At 34.3% G+C, this 13,380-nt stretch overlaps 1 protein-coding gene across 1 annotated transcript in view; it reads right to left on the bottom strand.

Moving 5' to 3' along the window:
• Positions 1-13,380, bottom strand: part of LOC103569168 (voltage-dependent T-type calcium channel subunit alpha-1H) — a 209,451-nt gene that overhangs the window by 1,132 nt on the left and 194,939 nt on the right. The window lies entirely within an intron of this gene.

Genomic DNA, 13,380 nt, shown 5'->3' with positions numbered 1-13,380 from the left:
AAATCTCAAAGAATAATTAATAACCAAATAAATAATCCCTAAACGTAATACTATAATAAATGATTCTTACTAAAAACCATCATGAGTAATTTATAATTTAAGATAGTAAAAATAGTTATTAAACATTGTAAATTGGAGTCGGCTGACTAGCCACCTCATAATAATTTCTTTTGTTATATTCTTAGTAAATTTTACTTTTTAAATATTATAAATAGAATCGGATGCTGGCCACCCATTTTAAATTCAAATCAAGATTTTATTGACCAACAAAAGTAATAATTTTTAAGTTAAATAAAACCTATAATAATAACTACATAATATAGGCTCAACGCCAATTTAAAAAATATCAATGTTAACTAAAATTAATATTTCAAGTTAACAAATTATAACATTAAAATAAATTTACAAATAAATTTGAATAATATTATTATAAATAAATTTAAACAATAAGTAAAATACTGTACATGTGGGTGTATGTATGGGTGCGCCCGCACATAGATCCACATAGGGACATGTCCTTCCCGCCTTCCTAAGGTGAAAATCATATAGAAAGGGAAAGGCCCCATTAGGAACTGTGCTCCGATTGGACACAGTTTTCCCCCAAAACAGTACTTTGAGTAGGCCTGATAAGAGATTATAAAAAGTGTAGTCGAACCGAAATTTGGGCAGTTCAGCTCAGTCCGGTTCAGTTCCGGTTGTTTAAGGAAAGGAAAATACAAGTGTTCTCACACTTTTTCCGTACTAGTTCAGCACTAGTTTCCTTTTTTTATTTTCGAGTGTCCTTACACTGAAATCGAGTCAATTTTTTTTATTTTCGAGTGTCTTCACACTGAAAATTGATTCAACTTTTATTTTTTTATTTCAAGTGTCCTCACACTGAAAATTAATTCAATCACCGTGCAAGTGTTACCTCATATAAACTCATCAGCATTTTGCAAGTAACATTTTTGTAATATCTATACGACCAATAATTATTCGAAGAGTTTAAACCCAACAAATTTAATCGCATATTAAATTCAGTGCAATAACTCAATCGAATAGCTGTGAACTCAGGTACTGTAAATGTTAAGTTACTTTATATATATGTATGTTAAGCCATTTTATATCCAAATTAATCGGTTTTCGTATTTGTAAAATTATATATATTTTTTTTTTGATCTCAATATAGATGATTAATTGTAATTTAAGTTTTATCAATATTTAACCCAGACCAACATCCTCACAGATTCCCGGTCTATAAGCCGTTGGCTTGGACTAAAATAAATATAAAATTAAGTCCGTATCTGGACGTAACAATGCACAATAAAGAAATCAATAAAAAGAAATACCGGGCTACCTTGTTCCCGTTTAATTAATATGCGTCAATTTAGATGTTAAAAATATATCAAACAACGTACTCAGTATCGAGGGTTGTTGCATACATGTATCGTAACTCACGCTATAGTGATTAGTACTTTATTAGTCTACCTATATGGACGTAATTTTAGTTTGATAGTAATTCGCCGAGCGGATGCGAATTCTACCTGGTTCCTAATTTTATTCACCCTGCGTGGCTACTAGAGTATTAGGAATGAAAGAGAGGTAGGCTGCCGGATAGTCCTCGAGAAGTCTTATTCTCTACGATTTGGGAAATTGAAAGGTTTTAAGTACATGATGAAATTTGTTTTTAGAAAAACAGAAGAATATATTCTTTTACTAGTGTGTTTACAATCCTTATAAATTCCTGTTAATATCTATTGTTAGTACTGCGGTAGATTTTAAGGAGTGCATTTGCTTACTCCTTTTGGTGTGACCCGGGAATCTTCTAGTCATTTACAATGAACAAGCCTATCCGCTTCAGATTCGGAACGTACTCACAAGTTGAGCATAATTCCTTCTTAGCGAACCGATTTCCGCACCGTACTCACAAGTTGCGCGTTGTCTGCGGAAATATTAGTCACACGGCTCGTTAATTCGCCACAGAATCCAAATGGGATACAGGTCAGTGTTTGAACACCGAAAAACGTACTCACAAGTTGAGCGTAATTCTTTTATAGCGAATCGATTGCAGGGTACTCTTAAGTTGAGCGGTGCTGCTGCCACCATGGGCCTCGATTCGCTTGGTGAATCAACTTCTCTGTGCCAATTAGATCTGGATAATGGTATTATTCGAGCGTAGAACAGACTTGGTCACACTGCTGAGTACAGTCTTTACTTAGTTATAACTGAGGGCGACTGACTGACTTTGGAAGATTCTCGGGTGTTTATATACAGATGTTAGGGGCCTAGTGCACATCCTGAGCTGATGTTTAGAAAGTTAAGTGAATGTATGGTAACAAATAGGGTAAGTTACCCTTGGACATTCACTTCGTGACGCTACCAGATCTCTCCAATGCTTTCACCATAAGTGGGGCGTTCGAGAGAGCTGGGGCCTTGGGATTGTTTATCGTTAGAGATCTCAGTGTTGCGACATCGAACACCCAATGATTTCAATATTTACGTAGCAAACGTCACAATATGCTTGTAACAAAGATATCTTTATGATTATTACAGTATGATGCTAAATTTGAGAGCTTTTGCATTAAGTTAAAAGCAGCTAATTTGAATGTGATGTCATTTACAATTGTTACTAAGTTTCCTTTTTGTAAAGAGGTAAACGCCGGCAATTAGACGATTTCATAAGTTAGATACTGCAGCTATTTTTGGTAAGTAATCAGGGTTTTTAATTTAAGACTGGAAAAATCTAGGTTTTACTATGTCTGAATTGGGTTGATAAAAAGCTCTGTGAATGTAATACTACGAAACGTGAGCTGCCAGCTACAACCCAGCTGAATAGTTCTGTTGGATTATATTATATCAACATTTTTATCGTCGTCTCGAAAATACTTTTGTATGCCATTGTTTTCGAAAGAAAAAGTAAAATAACGTTTTTCTCCATTTTTTTTTCCAACGATATCTCTCGGACAAATTAACTGATTGAGGCGGTTGAGATGGAAATCGATGCGTTTTATTGAGTCCTAGAGCTGATCAGATTTCGGAATTCATTTAGTTAGTCGTTTTTGAGAAATTCCGAAAAACCTAAAAAAAATGTTTTTTTAATTCATTCAACAATAGTTTCTCTTGAAGGAATGAACCAATTTTGATGGTTGACATAGCATTGAACGTGGCTTCTTCAAGTTTCAGAGCTGATTAGATTTTGGAACCAATCCAATTTTTGTACAAAAAGAGAAAGAATACAGTGTCACGTAAAATACTATAAAGTATATTATATAAGAGCTATAAACATTATTAACATTATAAATATTTGTGACATCCATTTGGGTTATCACTAGTTTACAAACAAGCTTTAAAGATTACTGTTTACTTCAACATCCATGAAAAAATGTAACGCTTTGGTATTGAAGCCTTCAGTCAAGAGCGTATAACCTCTATCGATAGCTCCTGCCACAAACAAATTGCTGACATTACAAAAGAATGCTCTTATGTTACAGTTGCAAAGTTTGGAAATTTGAAAGTGATATTATTATTTTTACGGCAAGCCTATCAGAACGCTTTATATTCTCATCTTCATCGCAGGACAATTTACGGATAAATTTTGGTTCTCCAGTCTGTCAGATTTTTTAGATATATCATGCTGGACTATAAGTTCGCGTTTTTACACTAAGCCAATTTAATTTATGACGATAGGGCGTGGAATATTCATCCCGCTTTAAACTAAAAACAAATCTAACTGCGCTATTTACTATTCATTGCAGTTTATTATCAAGCCCTATCGAAGAATCCAAAAAATCTATGAAACAATAGTCGACTATCGGTAGGATAGTTGTAGCAACCAAGAGTTTCCGACAAGCTTGGGACAGAATGTTTTTTCTATACTTTAGGCTGTTTGACGTAGAATAAGTCTTTCGGGAGATTTGCGCCACGTGAGCATCCCATGAAAGGTTTTCTGATAATTGGATACCTAGATGCCTGGTGGTATTGACATGCGGAATACTATGTCCATCTAGAATGATCTGCGGCAATTTAAATCCTTCGAGTAATTTCAATTTTCGTTTGTTGCTTAGGATCATTTATCGTCGGCAAAAAGGCCATGCTTGCAATATCAATCGCTTTGTTACTCCATTTATAGCAATCAAAAATAATATGGGATCTAAAATAGATCCTTGAGGAACTTCTGAGGTAGTATTTACTGGTCTCGACGGAATATTCGAGAGATCAACAACTGATTGAGATCTTCCCGTGAGGTACGATTGGAACCATAAGATAGATTCAATGGAAAATCCCATTTCAAATAGTGTCACAAGCAACACTTTGGGGTTTAGATGATCAAAAGCCTTCGTAAAGTCAAATAATATTAGAAATGTAAGATCATCACTGTCGGTAGTTCTATGAATCTCATCAGTCAATCTAAGAAGTGCAGCTTGAGTGCTGTGATGTTTCCGAAATCCAGACTGGTATTTATCCAATAAGATATTTATTTCGAGATAGTCTACCACTCGATTTACATCACAGCGTTCGAAAACTTTGGCAACATGCGACAAATTTGCTAAGGGTCGTATGTCCGACATAGTGTTTGGTGGAGTGACTGTATTTAATGGGGTAATGAAGACAGACTTCCAAGCCTCAGGAAAAATACCAGAATCTAATGAACGATTGAAGACAGCAGTCAGGTAAAGAGAGACTTGTGAGAAATGGTCCTTCAGCCACTTTAGATCTAATTCATCAGAGCTTTTCCCCTTAGATTTTTACAAAGTTAGGTAGAGACTCTTTGTTACATCGACAATGTCAATTTTAGACCAATTAAAACTACAGTTTACTCTCTTTGTATGGTGAATCGGTAAATCAGTCACAACATCTCTGTCACATAACGGGTGCTTAGTCACAGTACTTGCATACAAATTATTTAGTAGGTCAACATCGAAATGATCCAGTGGTGATGAGTGTTTAGATTTAAGAATACCCAGCCGTTTCAATTTTGTCCAGATGTTTAAACCCTGTGAATCGTTTTCTAAGGCACTTTTAAGGTAGCTGTCACGTGCATCGTTTAACTTTTCTAGTTCTCTTCTTAGAATTTTATACAGTAATAGGAGATTCGAATTTCGGGTTCTACGTGATTGCTTGTAAATGGCATCTCGATTTTTTAGCTTTAATTTGAGTTCATGTGTTAACCAAGGGCTACTTGGACGATTTAATATTCTTCCTGAAAACGGTGCGAATTCATTTAAAGAATTTTTAACTGAAGTGAGGAAAAGTGAAGCCAATAATCGTCACCACCAATGAACGGAGTGGAAGACTTTGAAAATTTGTCGACTTTATCTTGATTATCAACAGTGATCATATCCAGCAAAGAATCTACTCCATTTGTGTGATAAGTTAGGCCATGAGGGACACAGTAAAGTGCAGACTCGGTAATGAAGGACTCAAGATGGTTTGATAACCGCTCGCTTCTCAGCAAATTTGAGTTTAAGTCTCCTGTGATAATAATATTGCTATAACTTGGATAAAATTTGTTAAATTCGATGAAGAAATTATCGAGAAGGTCACCTTGAGGTCTTCTGTAGATGGATGACGGCAAAATATGTGACCTAACCGTTGGTGAGATGTCAACTATCAAGAACTCTGGAAGACTTATGTCCTGGGAATATACGAATAAAGAACTTGTCATTTTAATGACCTGTGAATGAAACAAGCCACACCACCACCTCTGATAAAACGACCAGCGTCATCAATGAGTCCTCTATCACCACGTATGACCGTATAATTTTCAAAAGATATAACTACATCCGGATTCAGCCAGATTTCAACTATTGTAATTATATGAGATTTTGTGTCAGCAACTAGTAATTTAAATTCAGCTAGTTGAGCTAAGTAGCTATTTATATTGAGCGTAAGGATAGTTAAAGTAGATGACGTGATTAAGTTAACAGCGGGCTTGTTTGGCGATTGTTATGATAATTTATTTAAATCTTCCATAGATAGAATCACAATTTTTTCCGAAACATCATCTTTCTTTACAAATACTGCACTTTTGCGCGCCCAAGCATATTTAAATTTAAGACTTTAAGCTTTTGCTTTAGCACACATCAAGAGTTTATACGTGTCGGAATTCAAAAGTTCTTTTAAGTACATCTGTCCTGACGTGACACCTATCTCAGAAAAGATGTCCTTCAAAAGCAGATTTTTTGAGCGACGCTTTACATCAAGTATCTAGTCACAAACCTGAGGAGACTTTATATTTAAGATAAAAGAGTGGGTAATAGGTTTCGATTTCGAACCATTCGAAGTTTGTTTACCTTTAAGTTCACGCACACTTAAAACGTCATTTTCCAGCTTAAAGATCTTAAGCTTATTAAAAAGCTTATTTGTAATTTCCTCAGGCGTCAGTTTAGTTGCAACTTGATCAGGCACACCTAAGATTAATAATTAAGAGGATGATTTAACAGTCGTGATCTTGCGAAGACCAGGTTCATTTGTAATGACATCCAGGGTAGATTTTATAAGGGTAATTGCCGTTGAGTTTTCATTACACTCATCGACCACCTTCTGTATGCTGTTGGCAGATGACTGTTGAACCTTATTTACTCTCGCTAACGAATCATTTACGGCATTAAAATCATCAAATAACTTCAGAATATCAGCAGTGTTCTTTTTTAGGCTTTCGCTTAAGTGTTTTATATCTTCACCATGCTTACTCAGAACTTGAGTCACATTACGAATCTCAAGGCTATTATTGAATGACATTTCTAGCAAAAGGTTCATTCTTTGATCCATCGTAAAGTGTGTCCAATCCGGTTTTACAGACAGAGTATCCATTGACACTTGGCTAGTGTTTGGTGATGAAACGTTATTTTTATCCACAGTTTGAACCTGTGGCGATCTGCTGGAAGCTGGCGAGAAAAAAACATTATCATTGATCATAGCTGAAACCGGTGGAGTTCTAGGTGATGAGTCAACAGACTTAAAGCTAGATAGAGAAGAGCGATTTCTGCTTGATGTTGATGCTGACAAACTTGGTGGCCTAATAATACTAGAACGAGAGTCAGTCTGTGATTGAGCCGACGCACTACAAGTTATTGAAAAAAAAAAAAAAAAAAAACATTTTATAACCGGGCAGCGTTGGTATACGACATGAGAGTGCGGTTCTCTCGCTGTCTCTGTCTGAATTTGGTCTTTCTCTGTCCCTCATATTACAGCCTGATTGCTAAGTTCGGCTGAGTTAGGCGCTAGACCACAGGGGATGATTTCGCGCAGCAGGTGGCCGTAAATCGGTCATGTGCGCATAATTAGGTAGGGGTCATCGGAGGTTGGGACCTGAGACGTCTCGATCAGGATCGACATTCAAGTGCAGGCAATCGATTCAAGTTCAAGCTATCGACTCGACATTCAAGTGCAGGCGATCGATTCAAGCGACACTTAAGTTCAAGGATCAAGAGACGACACTCAAGTTCAAGTGCTCGACGAATAAGTCACGCTAAAGAAATCTATTATATTTGAATACATCTTAGTGAATAAAATTTTCTTATTCTAAAGTGGTTTACGAAACCAAGTTTTCGTGAAATTTGCCGGAGTGATTTGCCAGAGTGTCCAGCACCAACAGCCCAGGAACCTGAAGAGAAGCTCCGCTGAGGATTCGCCATGCAGCGACGGCCGATACCAGCAGTACGTCGTGTACAATAAAATCCAGATAAGATTTACAATAAATTTATATCATATTTATGTCTCTCTCTTCAACGAAAATTTAAAGTAGATGTTTATTATTAAAATTTTCTCGTGTGAATCAAATAACTACGCGTTAAATGAATTTATTTATTTACTGAAAAGAATTTAATTTATATAAAGGGAAATTTTGTAAATATTTGGGACTTGGTTAAATAAAAATTGGTTATATATAATAAAAATTGAGTCTCTAAAATAAATTTCTTTTATCACCAGCGTTCTCTAGAATAAGCTGTTTCAGCCGCGTGTCTGGTAAGAACGAGTCGACCTGCAACCTGAGAACTATTTCCCGTTAAGAACCAGCAACAAAATAATTATAATTTATATTTATATTTAATAAATTAGTATTAATTAATTATTCAATCGGGAAATTATTTAACTTCGGTTCGTGGCTACTGGACACGAAATACCAAGGACCACCGTTATAATTTTTAAAAAAATTATATTTTTGGAATATCTCCGAATGCACTATACCGATCAAGCTCAATTTTTCAAAGATTGTAGGAATCAACAAGCCGCATCAAATGTCACTTCGGAGATCCAAATTGGTTCATCCATTCAAAAGTTACACAATATTTAGGGCGTTCCACGCCAAATCGGACACTATTTAGCTTTTTTTCTGTGAAAGAAAATTAGAAAATTTTGATTAAAGTAGTGTGTCAGATAATTATTAATAGTAAATCCTAAGCATGGGATATTTTTTAGACATTTTTATAAAAAAAAAAAAAAAATACTGGAATATGAAATTTAAGAAATCGAAAAAAAAATAGATTTCATCGTTGTCCCATTATGAGCACAGCTGGAAAATTTGTAGAAAAGGTGACAGTTTGCTGGAAATAATTCTGAGGAAAATCGATCAGTACGTATTTTTTGTAAATCGACAATTTATACTTAAAAGTTTAAATTTCAATAGAAGCGTAATTCAAAAAAATTTTCTGATATCCTTTAGTGAAAAGATGTCTAAGAATGAACATTTTTTGTCTCTTTGATAATTTTATTTAAACCACTTTTCCCGAAGTTACAGACGTTTGAAAGAAAAATCTCTACATTTTTCAAAATTCGATGTTTTAAAAAAAGTTGCAGAAAAAAATTTGAGAAAGATCATAAAGGCCTTTTTGAACTTATACTAAAAGATGAAAATATTACAAAAAAATCCGAGGTGTAAAAGCTAAATGGTGTCTGATTTGGCGTGGAACGCCCCATTTACATCCTACCAAAAACAGGTTTTCTTTATAAAGTCACGAGAACTGAGTAAAGTGTACGACTGACTGATTTTGTGTATTGAACAAGTGAATCGTGTTTTAGGTAAATAATAATTAATTACGCGCAATAATTATGTGATAGTGAAATGTACGTGTTACCAAAATAAAATATTATTTTATTTTATTTTATTTTATGACAGAGAGACTAATCTTGCCAAGTCTGGTCGCACCTAGTATTATGGTCGAATATTAGGGCGCCACTGGAAGATGGACTCGGCCTTCCAGAACCGGATGTTGTAGGATTTTATTTTAATTAATTGAGACTAATTATTTATTCAGGATCGTTTGTAATATTTTGTGAGTGAGAAGAGGAACTATAGAATAGGCTGAAATAATGTTAATCCAAATTATTTTATTTTAAGCACCTTGCTTTATTTCATTGACCTTGTGACAATAACTATTACTTATGGCAAACTAATATTCTTATGACAAACTACTGAGTCCCCTGGACATTACTTATGACAAACTAATATTTTCCTTATGACAAACTAAATTTCCTTATGACAAACTAATATTTTCTCGTCCCCTGGACGGTAACTTATGACAAACTAATATTTTCTCGTCCCCTGGACGGTAACTTATGACAAACTAAATTTTCTCGTCCCCTGGACGGTTCCTTATGACAAACTAAATCTCGTCCCCTGGACGGTTTCTTATGACAAACTAATATTTTCTCGTCCCCTGGACGGTAACTTATGACAAACTAATATTTTCTCGTCCCCTGGACGGTAACTTATGACAAACTAAATTTTTCTCGTCCCCTGGACGGATTTCCACACCTACACACCCACTTAATTTATACCTCGTCCCCTGGACGGTAAACCTTAATAATATTTTAAAAACATCCCCTGGATGTATAATTGTTTAAAATAACTTAACATGTCCACCGGACCTAAATCACAGACACAGTTTTCCTTTACTAAATTTACTGACTCGACTTTGAACTCTACTTTATTTTATTTAATTCGTACTCAATGACATCACTTTCTTTTACTCAATTATTAAACTTGATATTTTAATATAAAATTGCACTAGTAAAATTTCCAGTATAAACATTTCACAACTACTTAATTCTCACTGATTCATTTAATTCATTTATTAATTTTCACTGTCTTATTTAATTCAATTATATTTATTAATTAATTAATTTTGGTTTTAATTTAATTATTAATTAATTAATTTTCACTGACAAATTTTCCTTTAACAATTGCTTCCAATATCTATATATTTAATTTACTCGAAATTTTCTGATAATTATTCTTACTCAACTTAATTTACTGACAAAATAATCCATTCTTAAGTTTTACTCGACACAATTTTATCGTAATTTTTCTAGCGTCTTATTTTTGATTTTATAATTTTAATTAGAATTATTTTAACATTATTTTATAATTATTTTATGACTAATTTTACGACTAGAATTACGTTAAAATTGAGTAGAACATTCGGCCGGTAAATTGACGTCGCAAGGCCTGAAATTACGATTTTACAACGCGGGAAAACTTTGTCTAGAGCGGCCGACAGGCCTGAATACATTTATTAAAATTATTGAATTTAATTATTGAATAATTTACGCGGAAAAATTTATTTTATTCCAGCCGAGAGGCCTCGAATGAAATAAATTTCGAGTTACAACAGAACGACGAGTACACGGCAAAGATTTTACGTAAATTTCGGGACTCCGAGACGCGTGATTACACTAGCCGACGGGCCTTGAAATATCAATCTAATATCGCGAAACCAGCAGAAAGATATCCAGTAAATTAATTATCATTAATTCGGCCCTAAATTATTTAAATTAGAGGCCTTAATTAATTATAATTTTTACCTCGAGGAAACTCCAACAGTCCTGATGAGAAGGTATCAAGTGGTCTCGTCGCCTCCTCTAAGGTTCTCTCCGCTGGTCTGCACTCTCTCTCTCGTCACCCAGGAATTTCAATTGGTAATCTTGATGATGCTAAGTTTGCGTCCGTTGGTTCTCGTCGTCTGGACAACTCTTAACTTCTTTTTGTTCCGCAGTCCATTATATCTTTTCACTCCCGTTCACTTCTCCGGAAACCTATTCCCACTTTCTTAAACTAAAGGAAATGACGAACGGACGAGCCTTAGTGATCTATGCGACACCCGGTGACTAGTCGCAACACTACTCGTAACTTACGAGGTCATCGGCCGGTTATGGCGGGAACGAAATTCAAATTCAAATTTATTTATTTAATTATGTTCATTAAAATTACCCTGTCACAATTTCATTCGAGGATTTCTGAGAATTGCGGATTATCTCTTTCTCATTCGTTGCGGTAGCCGAGTCTTGCCATTCTAAATACTCTGACGTCACCGGTCGAGTATTTCGTTAAGAACTACGTCGTATGTGTGTTTGTGAAATAAAATAAGTTTATTTTATTTCGACAACCGACTGTTATGTTTTTTTGAGCAATGAGCTGACATTATTTTTCGAACAACTACGATTTTTTTATAATTTTGTTTATATCGAGTTAAGCCTACAACGGCATTTGTTATTTTTTTTTGTAACTGATAATTTGTGTAAAACCGATCAATTATTTCTTCTGTTCTATGCTCGATTAATTATTTTGTTTTCCGATCAATTATTTTGTCGTAATCTTAAGTGCCTGACCTTTCCCCGATCCGCCACCGTGAGCCGACATTTCCACAATTGGTTATTGGTAATTATAAAATCACCTGGCGCCCAACTAATTAATAATTGAACAAAATTGCCAAAAATCGTAAGTGAATTCGGACTTCACTCCAGGTGATCCCCGGTGGTGGAAAACCCATTACAATATATACATACATATATATATATATATATATATATACATACATATATATATATATATATATATATATATATATATATATATATATATATATATATATATATATATATATATATATATATATATATATGATGGATTCCATTCTAACTGTGATTTTTTTTATTAAAACTTTTAAGGTTTTGAAGTTAAACTTTTTCAATTTTTTATGCACATTATTTATCTATTTTACTGTAAAAATAAAAATCTGAGAGGATTTTACTACAACTTGAAAGTGTCAAGAACGAGAAACAAATTTCAAATTTTGCTTTTGACGGTACTGATATAAAATAAATCCGGTAGAAATTATTTGAGAAAATTATTAAATTCATTTATAAATTATATTGTAACACTTTTAAACTCTTTTTTTAATGATTATTTGACACATTAATAATGATTGATAACGATTAACTTTATAATTTATAGCAACTATAATTCAATTTATAAAATTCTGTTATATCCGGCTTGCCGTATATATTAAAGGGGCCTCTTTGCCGCGCTCGCTGTAAAGTGCAGCGTTAACAATTTTAAGGACAGCAACTTCGGCCAACACCTCGTTGCACGTCGTGAACGTTTTTTCCAATCAGGGAATTACACTTGACTGTATTTTAAATTCATCCAATTATATATCCTAAATTATTCCCTCCAGAACCGCGAACCAAGGTGATAAAAACAATGAACACCAAGGTGCGGTAGCCTATGACGCTTGAGAAGTTAATATATCTTTCTTACTGGCCCGCGTGAGTTCTAAAGCGTGTTACGTTTAGGCTACCCTATTTTTCTATTCTCTATTTCTCTTAAACCGATTTGTTCATTTTCATTAATAAAATTCAAACAATCAAATATACTATAAAATCCCACGGGAAGATCGTCTCGATATTGTACTCGACGAGGCGTAGCAAGTTGCTTATTACCGTTAAAGCTCTATTCAAAGAGTGAATTGCTGGAGTCGGAGATTCAGACTGAACTCATATAAGCTAAAGACTCAATAAATCCAAAGTGTAAAACCATAAGTTTAAGTTCAATAGTTAAGTGTAAATCCAAGAGATTTAAGTTAAAGAAAGAACCTTTAGTGTTAAGAACAATTTAACATCTTGTGAATTTCGTACGGTGAGCCCATAGGAAAATATTTCAATAAACATCTATCATTGGAAAAACAGTCATATTAGATTATTTCTAATATTAAGAACCACATCCCTTCTTCCTGGACTAAATCATCTTTTCCACCAGAGAACAACAGAAGCCGTCCACAAGATTTGCCGTCCAAAGACCAACTTACAAGTAAGCAGCGAACAACGAAAGGTAGGTGAAATCATCACTTTCTCTAACGTATAAAATCAAATTCTGCATCGAATACACAGAGAGGCCTCTGCGGGGTTTATGGTTCGAGTTCTCACAATAAAAATAAAACCTATAGCTAATCCTCTAGGAAAATCACTCTGTTTGCCCGGTGCCTCCCACTTGAGGCCCACGCGACCTTTTCGAATAATTAATCATTTATTAATTGATTAATCCGGACATAACAATTCACTGAAAAATAAATTAATTATTACATTATTACTCAGAGTTCGTAAATCTTACTCAGATGCCGT

Source organism: Microplitis demolitor, chromosome 2 (genome assembly GCF_026212275.2).
Source record: "Microplitis demolitor isolate Queensland-Clemson2020A chromosome 2, iyMicDemo2.1a, whole genome shotgun sequence".
NCBI classification, from domain to species: Eukaryota; Metazoa; Arthropoda; class Insecta; order Hymenoptera; family Braconidae; genus Microplitis; species Microplitis demolitor.
This window is presented reverse-complemented; position numbering and strand designations above follow the sequence as displayed.